The sequence below is a fragment of the Tenrec ecaudatus genome, chromosome 8, assembly GCF_050624435.1.
Source record: "Tenrec ecaudatus isolate mTenEca1 chromosome 8, mTenEca1.hap1, whole genome shotgun sequence".
Lineage (NCBI taxonomy): Eukaryota > Metazoa > Chordata > Mammalia > Afrosoricida > Tenrecidae > Tenrec > Tenrec ecaudatus.
In genome coordinates this window covers 39,343,937-39,358,390 of record NC_134537.1, presented here as the reverse complement: position 1 = coordinate 39,358,390, position 14,454 = coordinate 39,343,937, and the positions used below count along the sequence as shown (strand labels likewise).

Genomic DNA, 14,454 nt, shown 5'->3' with positions numbered 1-14,454 from the left:
GTCCTCTTTTCACCACCATCAAGCTGGTTTAATGAATACTAATATTCAGAGAAGCAGCAATTCACCAAAAATCTTAAGCACTGAGTTTTAGTCAATTTACATCAGCCTTCTCCGCATAATTCCTTATGTGATATAATTCTGGATTCTACGCTTGTGGCTATTATCCTATTGTGGACGGTGTTCCCGACTATACTAATGGACAAGATTAAGGTGAGATTAAGACTTGACTTTAGTAGAGAGCGTCAACCAAGTCTTTGTTTCCTTGGGGCATTGGTAAAACTCTCTTAGTAGAGGGGACGACTTAAGAACCAACCTTTATTCCCCTGGATGGGCTATACATACTCATCACTGTACAGTGCTAACATTGTCACATCACCTGGAACGCTATTTCCTAACTGAGGTTTGGTAGAAGCATTTGGAATAGTTGCTTCCTGAGTAGTAATGTTGCCAAATGGATACATAACTATGTTTTTGTTTTTACTTTTAAAATTTTTGTTGCTTTTATAAGTAGGTAAAATATTCACAAAATTTCAGAGTAAAACTTATAGAATAAGGGTATTCAAAGAAGTCTAATTTCTATTTCTCTACCGTCTTCCATTCCTCGGGCGATTATGCATGTACATCATTTAACAAGGTTTATGCTTCTCATTTAAATAATATAAACAGATACACACATGCAAACAAATCAGACAGTGCATCTTTTTACAAAATCAGAGAAACACAAATGCGAAACAATTGTTTCCAACATATCCCCATCAAGGCCTTCTGAAGGTCTCTCTCAATCGACTTGGAAGAATTCCCCGCTCTTTGATTTGCACCACATCAACATGACAGTTTGGGGATCATCAAGGCACAATTTACTTGCCTCTGAAATGTTGAGTTTTGGAAACAAAAAGAAGTCTGAAGGGTTAAGGTCAGGAATGTAGGGTGAGTTGGGATAAGGTTATCCAGTGACGTTCTGCAGCCCTTGCTGCCTTCTAAGCATGGGCATGTGCACTGCCATGAAGGAAAAGGAAAAAGGCCCAGGGCAACTTACCTAGCCTTTTCCCACCAGTGCAATTTTCTGAAAACATTTTCCCCTAATAAACCACCATGTGTCCCTTGAGAAAATCTACCAAGATTACCCCTTTGAAGTCCTCCCCTGTACCAGTCACTTTAATACTGAGTTGACTCCTCTGCTTTAAATTTAACATTTAGCTCTTTCCAACCTTCCTTAATAATAGTTCATGCATACAAAAACTGCTATTTGTGTGCTTGACATAACAGATGTATGCATGGATTGTGGTGAGTGGTATGAGCCCTCAATGAAATGATTTTTAAATTTTTTTCTTGGGCAGCATTTATATAAACGTGTTGCAAAGCTTCAATGATTTGGACGAGTTCCACTTGAGTTCTGATAAAAATATGTGTAGATGCCTGCCTTGGTAGTCCCTGTGGATCAGTTCTACCCTGTCCTAGATGGTTGCCATGAGTCAGAACTGACTCCCAAGGCAGTGAGTTTGGTTTAGGATCATCTAGCAACCACCATTATAGCAAATCGCCCACTTAGGGAACTACTGGCTTATTTTAGGAACAAAGTATTACATTGTTAATAAATTTCACTGCAGCCTTTATATGAGTCAGTTCTATTTGTAGTGTCTTCTTTGGGTATGTTGACCCCACTGTCCTCCATGAAACTCTGCAGATGAAATTTGGATAACAATCTGATTTTCTTTTTAAAGGGATTCTTTTTGTTGTATGTGGGCGAGACTAGAGGTTCAAATAATTTTTTTCTTTAAATGCCAGTGATTATGCATAGGATTCATTTCAATATGTAGCTTAAACTAAAACACACACACACTTCCCCCCAGATGTGTTCCTGTGTAAATCTTTTTGGTACAAGTTCTGTGTCATTGACTGCTTTTTTTTACCCAAGGAGATTCCTTCATGAGGGGAGTGAGAGGTTGTAGAACAATGGAATTAAAAGATAATGGCATCCTCTGGGGATGGTGGAGGGAAGTAGTGTGCCAAGCAGCAAGTGGTCTGCAAGATGAACTTACTTGAGTGTCTGCTGTGGAGTTGATTAGAAGTCCATGAATTCATTCTGTTAGTATGAGTCCATAATTTGCTAATTATTTCAATGGATTTAATTTGACTCCATTATTGAATGCTCAAATTATTCTTGACTTATCCAGTGGGAGCCCTTTCAGACTGAATACTGTTTCCACCAATTCCTTGAGCATTTCTCACCACTTGCCTACAGACCAACCTTGTTCTGTCTACCTGATAGCACTAGAACTTAATTGCCTGAGCTGTACAAAGAACTCCCTATTTTTAATTTGAGAAATTTCCTAGCTTTCAATTCATGTCATAAAACTATATAAAAATTGTTGAATGGGAAAGTCATTTGTTATGTAAACTTTTACCTAAAAGCATAATAAAATGTTGAAAAAATGGTTTCCTATTTTTCACATTAAAAAATATTTTTATTATGGGCTCATACAACTCTTATCACAATACATACATACATACATACATTGTATCAAGCACATCTGTTGCCATCCTCATTCTCAAAACATTTTATTTCTACTTGAGCCCTTGGTATCAGCTCATTTACCCCCTTCCTCCCCATCCACCTCCCTCATGAACCCATAGTTTATAAATTATTATTTTGTCATGTCTTACACTGTCCAATGTCTCCCTTCACCCACTTTTTTGCTGTTTGTCCCCCAGGAAGGGGGTTATATGTAGATCCTTGTGATCTGTTTCCCCTTTCTACCCCACCTTCCCACCTACTTCCCGGTATTCACCACTCTCACCACTGGCCCTGAGGAGTTCATCTCTCCTGGATTCCTTGTGTTTCCAGTTCCGATCTGTACCAGTGTATATGCTCTGGTATAGCTGGATTTGTAAGGTAGAACTGGGATCATGATAGTGTCTATGTGTGTGTGTAGAAAGTATTAAAGAACTAGAGGAAAGTTGTATGTTTCATTGTTGCCACACTGCACCCTGACTGGCTCATCTCCTCCCTGTGACACTTCTGTAAGGGCATATCCAGTTGCCTACAGATGGGCTTTGGGTCCCCACTCCACACATTCACAGTAAGGTTTTTCTGTTCTTTGATGCCTGACAGCTGATCCTACTGACAGCTCGTGATCAGTCTGGTGTGCTGCTTCCATGGTTCCACGTATCTTTTTACGAAAATATGTTGGCTCTAATGAAACCATTTTTTACATTAAAACATTTTTAACTTCTAATAATTTTCTGATTCCTAACATTTGTATTTTTCTTAAACTTGATTATGAAACATTAGGGTACAGTTTTGACTTGTTAGCATATTCTAGTAGGCTGTCATTATCTGTATAGTCAATAATTATTATTTTCATTATTGAAAAAGCTTTTCACTAGGTTCAATCTTAATCATTTCTGTTATTCATTTCTGTGTAAAGTTAGTTCCTGAAGTTTTAGACAGGAGTTTTTAGTCAGGACAGTGTTTCCTTGCGTTATAGCTTTGGACCAAAACCAAAACAAATCCCCTTTAGCAATGAGTCAATTTTGATTGATAGTGACTACAGATCCCTACAGAGGGATCTCATTACCATCAAGAGCCAGGAGTGAAGCATGTCCTCTAGATCTGAGATCCCTGTGTCCTGAACGTCTTGGATATAGAAATACCATCAGAGGAGCAACAGCTGAACCAGGAGATAGAGCATGGAACAGAATGGTGGACACTTCCCACGGAGCAAGAAAAACTGAGTACTTTGGTGTGGGAGCCTGGCTTTTGGAGGAGGGTGACTCTGGTCACTTAATTTAGGAAATGGGGTGTGCTGAACCACAAAGCTTGAGTTGAATGCGTTGGAGTTTAGGCTTATCATGGAGTGGTACACTCTTTTGGGCATTTATTATAACACACCAGAAAGAACTACCTACGTTATTATAGAACACTTAAATTCCAGATATTAAATATTTAGATATTAGAAAATTTCATCCATCCCTACTGTACTACAAATTTCTTAAATTTCTCATCTTTTGTTCACGCCTACTCATATTTTCATAGTCTGCAAGCATGTCAGAACATATTCCAACACTTTCATTAAAGTTATTTTCCTTTGAAGACTCTTATTTTATGTGCTCAGTTATGATTCCTACCTTTATATTTCTTCTTTTAATTAATTGAGAGTTTTAAGCCTGTCAATTACTACCTTTTACCCATTTTCTTTTGGTCAAATCATTTTCTTAAAAATCACATTCCAAAGTATACCAGACAAATCATCATTTGAAGGGAATTTTTCTACATTCACTATTTCAAAAATGCCTCTGCCAAACTGTATTTCTTTTGGGGAAAATCTGAAATGCCTACTCAAAGTTTAATGCTTTGCTCAAGAGAGAAATTGTTTAGTAGTTGATTTTCTACATTACATTCCCTTTCTTTCTTAAAAAAATCATTTTATTGGGGGCTCTTACAACCTATCACAATATCCATCGATCCACCCATTGTGTCAAGCACTTTTGTACATCTGTTCATTATTTTCAAATTTTTCTTTCTACTTGATCCCTTGATATCAGCTCATTTCCTCTCCTCCCCCACCACCATCCTTCCCTCATGAACCCTTGATAATTTTTTTTTTTTCATGTCTTACACCGACCACTCTCTCCCTTCATCCACTTTTCTGTTGTTCGGCTCCCTGGAAGGGGGTTATATGTCAATCATTGTAATCAGTTCCTCCTTTCTTCCTTTCCCCTCCTGGTATCACTACTCTCATTATTGGTCCTGAGGGGTTTATCTGTCCTTAACTCCTAGTGCTGTGAGTGCTTATCTGTACCTGTGTACATGCTCTGGTCTAGCCTGAATTGAGATCATAATAGATTTGTAAGGTAGAATTGTGTGTGTGTGTGTGTGTGTGTGTGTGTGTGTGTGTGTGTGTGTAAGCATTAGAGAACTAGAGGAAAGTTGTATGTTTCATTGGTGCAATACTGCACCCTGACTGGGTGGTCTCTTCCTTGTGACCCTTCTGTGAGGGAAAATATTCCCCCTTTCAACTTCCAACCTTTATTGTTTCCCTTACACTAGAAGTGAACAGAAGAAAAATATGGCTTTCGAATCCCAAAATAATTAGTCTCGGAAAGTCAAAGGGGTGGTTCTACCTTAGGTAACAGAGGTATTATGAGTTAGAATCATTTAGACGGCAGTGAGCTTGGTTTGGTTTTTGAGTGATCAGAAAGTAAGAGACTTGTGGAGAAACTGGACTCTCCCAATGTCCTTCAAATATACAATGCCTACTATGAAGAATAAAACTCATTTATATTCAATGCCACACAAAACCTCTTTTAAAGTGTTGAAAAAAAGGATGCTATTGTAAGAGCTAAGGTGTCCCTGATCCAACCCATGGTATTTTCGATGGCTTCGTATACAAGTGAAAGTTGGACACTGAATAAGGAGATGGAAGAAGAGTCAATGCATTTGAATGATGGTGCTGGTGAAGAATCTTGAAAGTATAATGGACCGTCAAAGGAACAAGAAATCTGTCTGAGAGCCAGTACAGCCAGAATGCTGCTTGGAAGCAAGAATGGTGAGACCCTGAGTGGCATGCTTTAGATAAGTTATCAGGAGAGACCAGTCTCTAAAAAAGGACAATATGCTTGTCAAAGTAGAGGGGTAGCAACAGACAGCAAGGCCCTTGACAAGATGGATTGACAAAGTAGCTGCCAACAATGGGCTCAAGCATAGTACCAATTGCGTGGATGGTGCAAGACTGGGCAGTGTTTCCTTCTGTTGAACAGAGGTAGAACCAATCCGACAGCACCTAAACAATGAAATATTTCAAAACTGGAGAGTGATAACTCTAAAATAATGCACATTATGACTAGTTTAAAGAAGGGATTTTTTGGGAGGGTGGGGGAGAAAAAGACAGGATGGTTGCTTTTAATTAGCAATAAAGAGTTGAAAGTTAAAGGCATAAAAGTAGACTAAAATGTTAATTAGCATAAAAGCAGGAGGCTAAAAAACTTAAGTGGAATCTAAAAATCACCATGGCAGCTGCTTGCCAGGAAATACAATGTCTACTCTATTCAGTCTCCACCTCTCGTCCTCTTGAGCAGCAATGAAAATCAGAATGGAAATAGAATCTGGAGATTGGGTACATCTACAACATAGGTTTGATTCCAACTCAAAGCAACCTGAGACTAAATCTTCACAGGCGTACACAGCCTCATCTTTCTCTTGAGGAGGAGCTGGTGGTTTGACATGCTAATTGTGCAGTTAGCAGATCCATGCCTAGCGCACAGTACCATGAGAGCGTCACTGAGGAACAACAGGGTACGGTATCTAAAGTTTGGGCTACCCATGACGTAAGCTAGCTCTCTAGAGAGAGTTCAAAGGGGAAGAACTCCCCATTTATATACTGATAAACTGTATAACTGGCAGGTTACTTAACCTCTTTTTGCTGTGGTTTCCTTATCTAAAACCTAACTTGGATAACAGTAACTGGCTTATACCTTATACTAATTTGAAAAACTAACAATGTAAAACTTTTAGTATTGTCCTTGGCATCCAGTTTTTACGCTTATTCAAACAGGAAGAATTTAATCTGATGACAATGAACAGACCTGGTGCTTTTAAATGTCTTCCATAGTTATTTTTCTTATAACTTACAATTGAAATAAAGTTCACAATTTGGAAAAGCTGTATTAGAACTTTATAGAAAATCAATAAGGTAACCTATAGATTCTGAAAGAGAAAACTTACTCCCAGTAAAAGCTTACCTCTTTACTCTGTATGTGTATAGGTCAGATTACCAATGAACTGTCAACCTTGTATAGGTCAGCCGAGAACCCCAAGGGATTCATCTTTAGTAAAGACACTAACGGCAGGAAAATGATTATCAGTGTCAGGAGATACCTTCTGTAATTCTTAAAACGGCCAGTTCACTAAGAAAAAATATCTGATTCTTATCTTCAATTCATATCCTTGACCCTCATTGTAGTTACGTATTGCTGATGTATGCAGAATGTTTTACAGTGCTGTACAACAAAGTATACCTTTTAAAATGTGTAAATAATATTAAATAATACAGGAAGCTGTATCGTGCCACTGTCTAATACACAAAAGGTAAGTAGCAACACAGTAAGAAGGGCAAGTAAGTTTTGCAAATACGTAGTCAAAACATACCATAGATACTCGAGTACAAGCCGAGTTTTCCAGCACATTTTTAACGCGGTTTTTGTGGTAAAGTTAGGCGCCTCGGCTGATATGCGGGTTGGCTTATATTAGAGTATATATGGTACTTTAAGTTTCTATTCTCTTTATCTCTATTACTTCTCAGGTGGATATAATTTATTTTCTCTGCCCATCTAAGTCCTATCCATTAGATTCCCACTGCTTTGTTATGTCAGGGCAAATGATCTCCTTCCTTTTGTTTTCTTAAGGCAGCGTCATGTCTTCTGTGTTTTGTGGGTATCCATTTGTGTTTACTAGGCAAAGCTACCAATTTACTGTCATTGAGTTGATTCTGACTCATAGTTATCTTTAATAGGGTTTCCAAGACTATAAATATTTATGGGAGCAGACAGCTTCAGCTTTCTCTGGTGGAACAGCTGGTGGGTTTGAACTGTCAACCTTGAAGCAGGAGGCCAAGGCCGAACCCACAGCGTGACAAGGGTTCCTTTGGTAGTATCGCCCCCCTCCCCCATATTAAACAAACTGCCACTGAGTTGATTGCAACTCATACTGACCCTATATAGGGCTTCTGAGGATATATATCTTAACAGGAGCAGACAGCCTCATTGTTTTCCTTGGGGACACTGTGGCAATGAACCGCAGACCTTGTGGTTAGCAGTTCAATACTTAGCTGCCAGCATCATTAGCTGTTGTAAAAGACAAAGTATAAAGCAACACTGTTAGAACTAACCACTCCAAAATTACTTTCTTGAAAAGTACCTAGATTTTGAAGGTAGAAGACCTGGGACTAAATCCTAGATATTAATAACTTTGTTTCCTGATTCTACTTGATTATTAGTTAGGATACTATTACCTACTTCACAGGTCTGTGGAGTGTTATTAATGTCACTGAGTCAATTCCAATTCACGACAACCTCATATATAACAGAACAAAACACTGTTTGGCTGTGTGACATCTTCCTGTGTGACTGCATAGCAAGGTTTATGTAAACATTATAAACTGTATTAAGTGTTAGAAAGGAAAACATCACAGTGTTACAGTGCCACGAGGAGATGGGAGCCATGAGAGAGCCAGTAATAAAAAGAATACTATAAAAAAAGAATAATAAAGTAAGTACAGAATCGGGAAAGACCATGGCAAGGCCTTTGTGGTCTGATGAGGCAAAGGTTAGGTGTAAGGGACATATTAAGTGGAGGCACAATGTTGTGATGTGCTCAATTATATGATTTACAAGATCTACTAAAAAGTTTAGAATTTATTGAGAGTATAATGAGTTTGGTTAGGGTAGGGGCCATGATTGAAAAGTTGTGAAAGGGAAGGAAGGTGACTTCCAAGCTTAAAGCATAAACATGGATGTAGGTAACATTTACTGAAGTAGGAAAAGAATTAAGACCTGGACGGACATATTATATTGGAGATATTAGGGAAAAACAAAGCTGGAAAAATCATGCAGGACATACGGTCTAGTGTAGCCAAGGTGGTTGGAATGAAGATCTATATGAAGAGGACATGACTATCAAACCAAATATAAGTGCAAATTCGTCTTGATACCAAAATGGGCCTTGCAAACTAAGGTAGTTTTAGAGTTATGAACAAAATATAACTTAGGGAAAAAAAGGTTATTGATTTTAAAAGTTCACACCGAGGAGAAGCATAGAAATGATACACGCACAAACTCCAAAACAAAACAAGCAAAAATAGAGTAGAAGCATTGTAACATCATCTGAGAGGGAAATGCCTGGGGTCATGCACTCTTTATTCTAGGAAAAGGGCAGTCTACTTTGAACTGTAAGAGCCAACATACCTGACAATTTGAGAGTGTTTCAAAAAGTTGGTAGAAAATAATCATTATCTTTTAATTCCATTTTCTCATGAACTTTAGAAGGTCTTCTTGTGTTTTCAGTTTAATTGGGAATCAATCAAAATAAAAATGGTAAAATTATCCTTATTCTGTTTCCCAGAGCCCTGGCTGCATAGTGGTTAAGCACTTGCTTACTAACCTAGAGATCAGCAGTTTGAACACACCAGCTGCTTCACGGGAGAAAGATCTGCCTTAATAATGATTTATAGCCTTAGATACATTATAGATAGTTTTACTCGGTCTGCCTGGTGGCTGTGAGTTGAAGCGGACTTGATGGCACCAGGCTTTATTCTTTTCTATGCTCACTGAGCGTCTTAACAGTCCGTCCTCTTCTTATCAAACGGATTCTTACCCTTACAAACGATGGTTTGCCTGGTTCTAAAAGATTCATTCTTAGTTGACACTCATTTTACTAGACTATTTCTAAATTTTGACCATTCTGAGTACATTTTTCCTATATTATATTGGACCTTTTCAGTATAAAAATGTTCCTTTATTTAAGAAAGTTTTATGAGTATATCAAATTATAATTTAAAATATTTCTCTTCAGGCTTCCCCCCCACTCAGAAATGACAAAATTGTAGATATTTCATATATGCAATTACCCGTGTTCTATTGTAAAAACATTCAACATTTTCTTGTTGCTATCACTAAATGCGATCAATTTGGACCAACTCACAGTAACCCTTAGGTCAACAGCAGTAGTCCTTTTTCATTACACTACCTTCTGAAATGACGGAGTGTTGCCTGAGTACTTTGGGTTCTAAAGATCAAACTCATAGCCACTGAGCTGAAGAGGACTCACAGTGACCCTGTCAGGCAGTGAAGAACTGCCCGTGAGTTTCGGAAATGGCAACCCTTTAGGGCAGTGGTTCTCAGCCTTCCTAATGTCTCAACCCTTTAACACAGTTCCTCATAAAATTATTTTCATTGCGACTTCATAACTGTAATTTTGCTACTGTTATGAATTGGGCGATCCCTGTGAAAGGGTTGTTTGACCCCCAAAGGGGTCGCCACCCAACAGGTTGAGGACCGCTGCTTTAGGGAAATAAAAAACCCTGTCTTTCTACCAATGAAGTGAAATTAGTTGCTATGGCTCCACAGTCTTTGCAGTTCCCACCCAGTAAATGGGTGGGAGCATGGATGTAAGGTAATCTGAGAGAGAAATTTGTTAAGGGTTAGGGGACTCTGTCCAACTTGGGGATAGGTCAGTTTTGCCTTTCTGTTGGGGGTAAAAGTCAGCCATCTCAGGTGCAGAAAGAAGCATCCTAGCGCCATCAAGAATTAAGAGCCAACAGCAGAATGCACTGAGATCTCTGCCTAAAATGGCAGTGGCACCGGAGGTCACAGCCCCAGCCCATGAGATGGAACAGCGGGTTGCCTGGCCCCTGGTACAAATGAAGTGGATTGCTTTTCAGCAGGAGGCTGACTTGCAGAACAGAGTGCCCTCTGTAACACTTTTCCCAGCAAGGCAGAGGTCAAGAAGGGGAACTGCTGAGGACAAAAGACGGCATATCCTTACTGTTTTCTGTTCTTGATTTGTTGTAGAGAACTTGTTGACTTCCCTAATCCAGTCCCAGAATCAGGAGTATTGTCTGTAGAGTGTAGGGGAGGGAGAGTTGGTTGCAGAGTAGAGTAGGGAAGGAGGGAGACATGTCTGACCTCTCCTCAGAGGATTCACCCTAAGACAGATGTGGACTTGGATTCTCTTTCCCCACTTGTGTACCAGAGAAAGTCACACACGACCCCGGCTCCAATTCCTCAGATACAAAGAACCATCAAAGCCTGCTAGACTCCTTTCCGGTGAAATGGAAATAGATCTGTGTATCTTCTAGTTGGTCTTCCAAATTTCTCGACATACATGAGTGCGTGCCAGTTGTGCTGCATCAATTTAACAAAGCATCTCAATTGATATCCTGTCAAGTCCTAGACCCGTGTTTTACCAATGTCTTTAGTGCAGCTTGGTTTTTAATACTATCAGATGTTGATCATATGTTACCTCCTTAATGGACTGAATGCTGAACAATTCTTTTTGGTACAGTGACTCTATATTTTCTTTTTATCTTCTTTTGATATGTAAATTTTTCCATAGGCGTTTTCACTACTGCAACGGGAGGCTTTAATTTTTTTAGTTCAGCTTGAGAGATGCTGAGAATGGTCTTCCCTCTTGGCTTTCTAACCCCAGGTCTCTGCAGATTTCATTACCATACTTTGTTTTAAGGAGTTACCTTTTGAAGTCCTCCGTCAGTTCTTTCACTTACTCATTTCTAGACTCTCTAGCTACTCTGCATTCAAGGATCTCGTGTCATCCACTTTAGCCTTTTTTTCCCTTTGTGTCTTCTTAATGACCTTTGGCTTTCTTCATGTCTGGTAACCTCGATGTCATCCCACGATTCATCTGGTTTTCCATCATTAGTGTTCAGTATGTCAAATCTATTCTTGAGATAAATGCAGTTGGTCCCTGTCCTTGTTCTGACTGATACTAAACTACAGATGTCGTTGGTTCGATTCCTATGCAGTCCACGTGCACAGCTGTAGTATATGTTGTTGAAAGAAGGTATTTAAAAGTATAATAAGTTGAAAAATTCTACCATAAAATCTCTAGTTGTTTTTATCATCTTATTTCTACAGCCTTATTTTGCAACTACTGATTCTTCTTATTTCCAGCTTTCACAATTTAATCACGAGCTGCTATGAATTCACCTTGACAAGATAACGCTCCTTTCTCGTTATGCTTGCTTCATTCTGCTTGTTTCCTGCTGTATCCTCTCTGCGCGGCCCACGGGCCACATGCGGCTACCGAGGACATTCATCTGGCCCGCCAGGTATTTTTACCCGTTTTTTACTTCAAAATAAGATATGTGCAGTGTGCATAGGAATTTGTTTTAGTTTTTTAAACTAGGGTCTGGCCCTCCAAGAGGTCTGAGGGACAGTGAACTGGCCCCCTGTTTAAAAAGTTTGAGGAGCCCTGCATGCCCTCCATGGAATTCTATGCAGTGTCTATTCATCTTTTCCAATTTCAGATATTAGTTGTGGATTTTTAAATTGGATATGAATTACTCAATTAATAATAAGAAATTTTTTACATGATCTCGATAAAAACCTATTTCCTCATAATTTAATTAATTGGGTTTTAATATATAAAACATATCATTCCATATTTCAATCACATCATATAGAATTGTAGCATTGCTATCACAATCCGTTTCTAACCATTCTTTTTTTACATGGACTCCTTGACATTGTCTCCTTAATACCCTACCACCACCACTGAACTCTGCTCCTTCTGCACTCCTTATTCTGCTTGCTGTCCCTATAGGTTCATATACAGAAAAACGGGAAAGCATGTTAAAACAGCTTCAAAGGGTGACCCCACTGACATAACACCTGTGAGATACACTCTACTAAGAATGCACAAAAAAACAAATAAACAAAGAAAACAATACAAACCAAAAATACAGAAAATGTTGCAAACCGTATCAGGTCCAGACTGCATCATACGGGGGATCTACTGACAGAGTTGTAACTGTTCAGGCCAGACGGATACCACCTTTGATCTTCTATCCTCCTCTCTCCCAAGCACTCTGGTGATCACTTTCGTCCCTTCCCTCAGTTTTAAGAGGGGGAGTTCTCCGGAGGCTTATTCCCTATGTGTACAGCTCCACAAATGAATCTTAGGTTCCCATTGTCATCCCCTGCCTTCTGCACACACACTGGATTCTCACAATTTAGGCTCTGATACTGATCTCTCCTTTGTTCTTTCCTGGGTTCTGCTGGCTGAAATTAATTTCTTCTTCTTGCACTATTTCCCCCTATATTTTTCATCATTTATACCTTTTGGTCTTCTTCAAAGAAGTGAAATGCTTAAATTATTAGAAATATTAAGGCCAACGTTTCATTTTATTTTAGCTAATGGTTTCATGTGTGTGTTTGTCTGGGCACATGTGTGCTCGTGTGTGTGTGTGTGGGGGGAGAGCACTGGGTAGGTGAAATATTTAAGTGTTTAACTACTGGCTAAAAGCCTGGCAGTTCAAGTCCATCAGAGGGGCTTGGAAACAGGCCTGATGATCGATGAAGTAGGTAGTTCTACTCGGCACATAAAAGATCACTATAAATTGGAATGTATTCATGACTAGTCTCTACCTTGCCAAACTGCAGCATATTCATATGTCTTCCTATTAACACTTTTGTATTAATACTAACCTGGTTAACATTTAAGTTGTTTTCCACTGAAATGAGTTGAATTTTGCTAAACTGGGTATTTGTAGGCTCAGGTGTGTGCAAAGGAAGGGAAAAACAGGTTATCTTTACAGGCTTGTAAACAGAAGATTGTCACATCACCTGATGCTATAGAGATCCTGCTTTACCCACATGGCAGTTCTCTGCTCTTCTAATCCAAACCACATCAAGGAGGACTGTGGCTCTAGCCTGCTTACCCCAATATCCATGAAGCTTGACAAAAAAAAAACCCACCAAAACCCAACAACCGCATAATGGCTTTGTGTCTATAGGTGTCCCCTACCTTTAGGACACTCGATCTATTGTTATATTCTATGTTTTGCTACTATTGAGGATTCTAAACGTTCCGTATCTTTTTCTTCCCTTCTTTCCAAGTAGCTTTTGCTAGAACTCAGTTATTTGAGCAACTTTTGACTGTGTCTTGTTGTCTAAGTATTAAATCTATCGTTTTAATTTTGCTTAATATGAGGTATGAGTAGTATAAGTAGGGTGTAAATGTATGTTGGTTTTCCTTGTTACTACTGTGTGCATTCTGGGAAGAGTGATTTCCCATAATCATAACTAAAAGTCTACATTCTTCATTGACATATGAAAGGCTTAAATAATAAACAAACTATTAGTAGAAATTGGTTTCCTACACAGTATACCTTTAATGTTGGGAATGTGTTGGCCAAAAGATAAAAAAGCATACATGGTTCCCAGAGGCAGTATTCTTGCCTTCCCCCACCCCAATTAATAGATTGTCATTTGCTATCACATGTTAAGCCCTATTTGTTTGGTTAATGTGAACAATTCGTTTGGAATTTACACCCATTGAGGTTACTGCATGCAAAAGACTGAGGTTTACAAGGCAATGGAACCTAGCACATAGTACGAAATAACAAGTACTGTCTTTTCTGCCACTTTGATTAGCGAAAAACCCTGTATGTTTTGCTACAAAATAAATTCTACTCCATGAAAAGAACTGATAAATATAACAGTTGCTAAATTATCATTTAGCTCATGAAGTAACATCATTCTTTTTTCATCATGTTGTTTGTCAACTTTAACAAGTAGGCTATGTATTCTTTAGGGTGTTCAAGGTTTTAGAATCCCACTGAGGTTTACTGGAAAGTGGTTATGTGGATGTACACTAGAGTCTTCTATATGTTTAAAATGGCAATCTCAATTTTTCCATTACCACGTACTTCCCTTAGG

General features: G+C 38.8%; 1 protein-coding gene across 5 annotated transcripts in view; it reads right to left on the bottom strand.

Annotated features, from left to right (window-relative positions):
* DLG1 (discs large MAGUK scaffold protein 1) overlaps positions 1–14,454 on the bottom strand; it is a 235,722-nt gene that overhangs the window by 58,750 nt on the left and 162,518 nt on the right. The gene's annotated exons all lie outside the window — the stretch shown is intronic.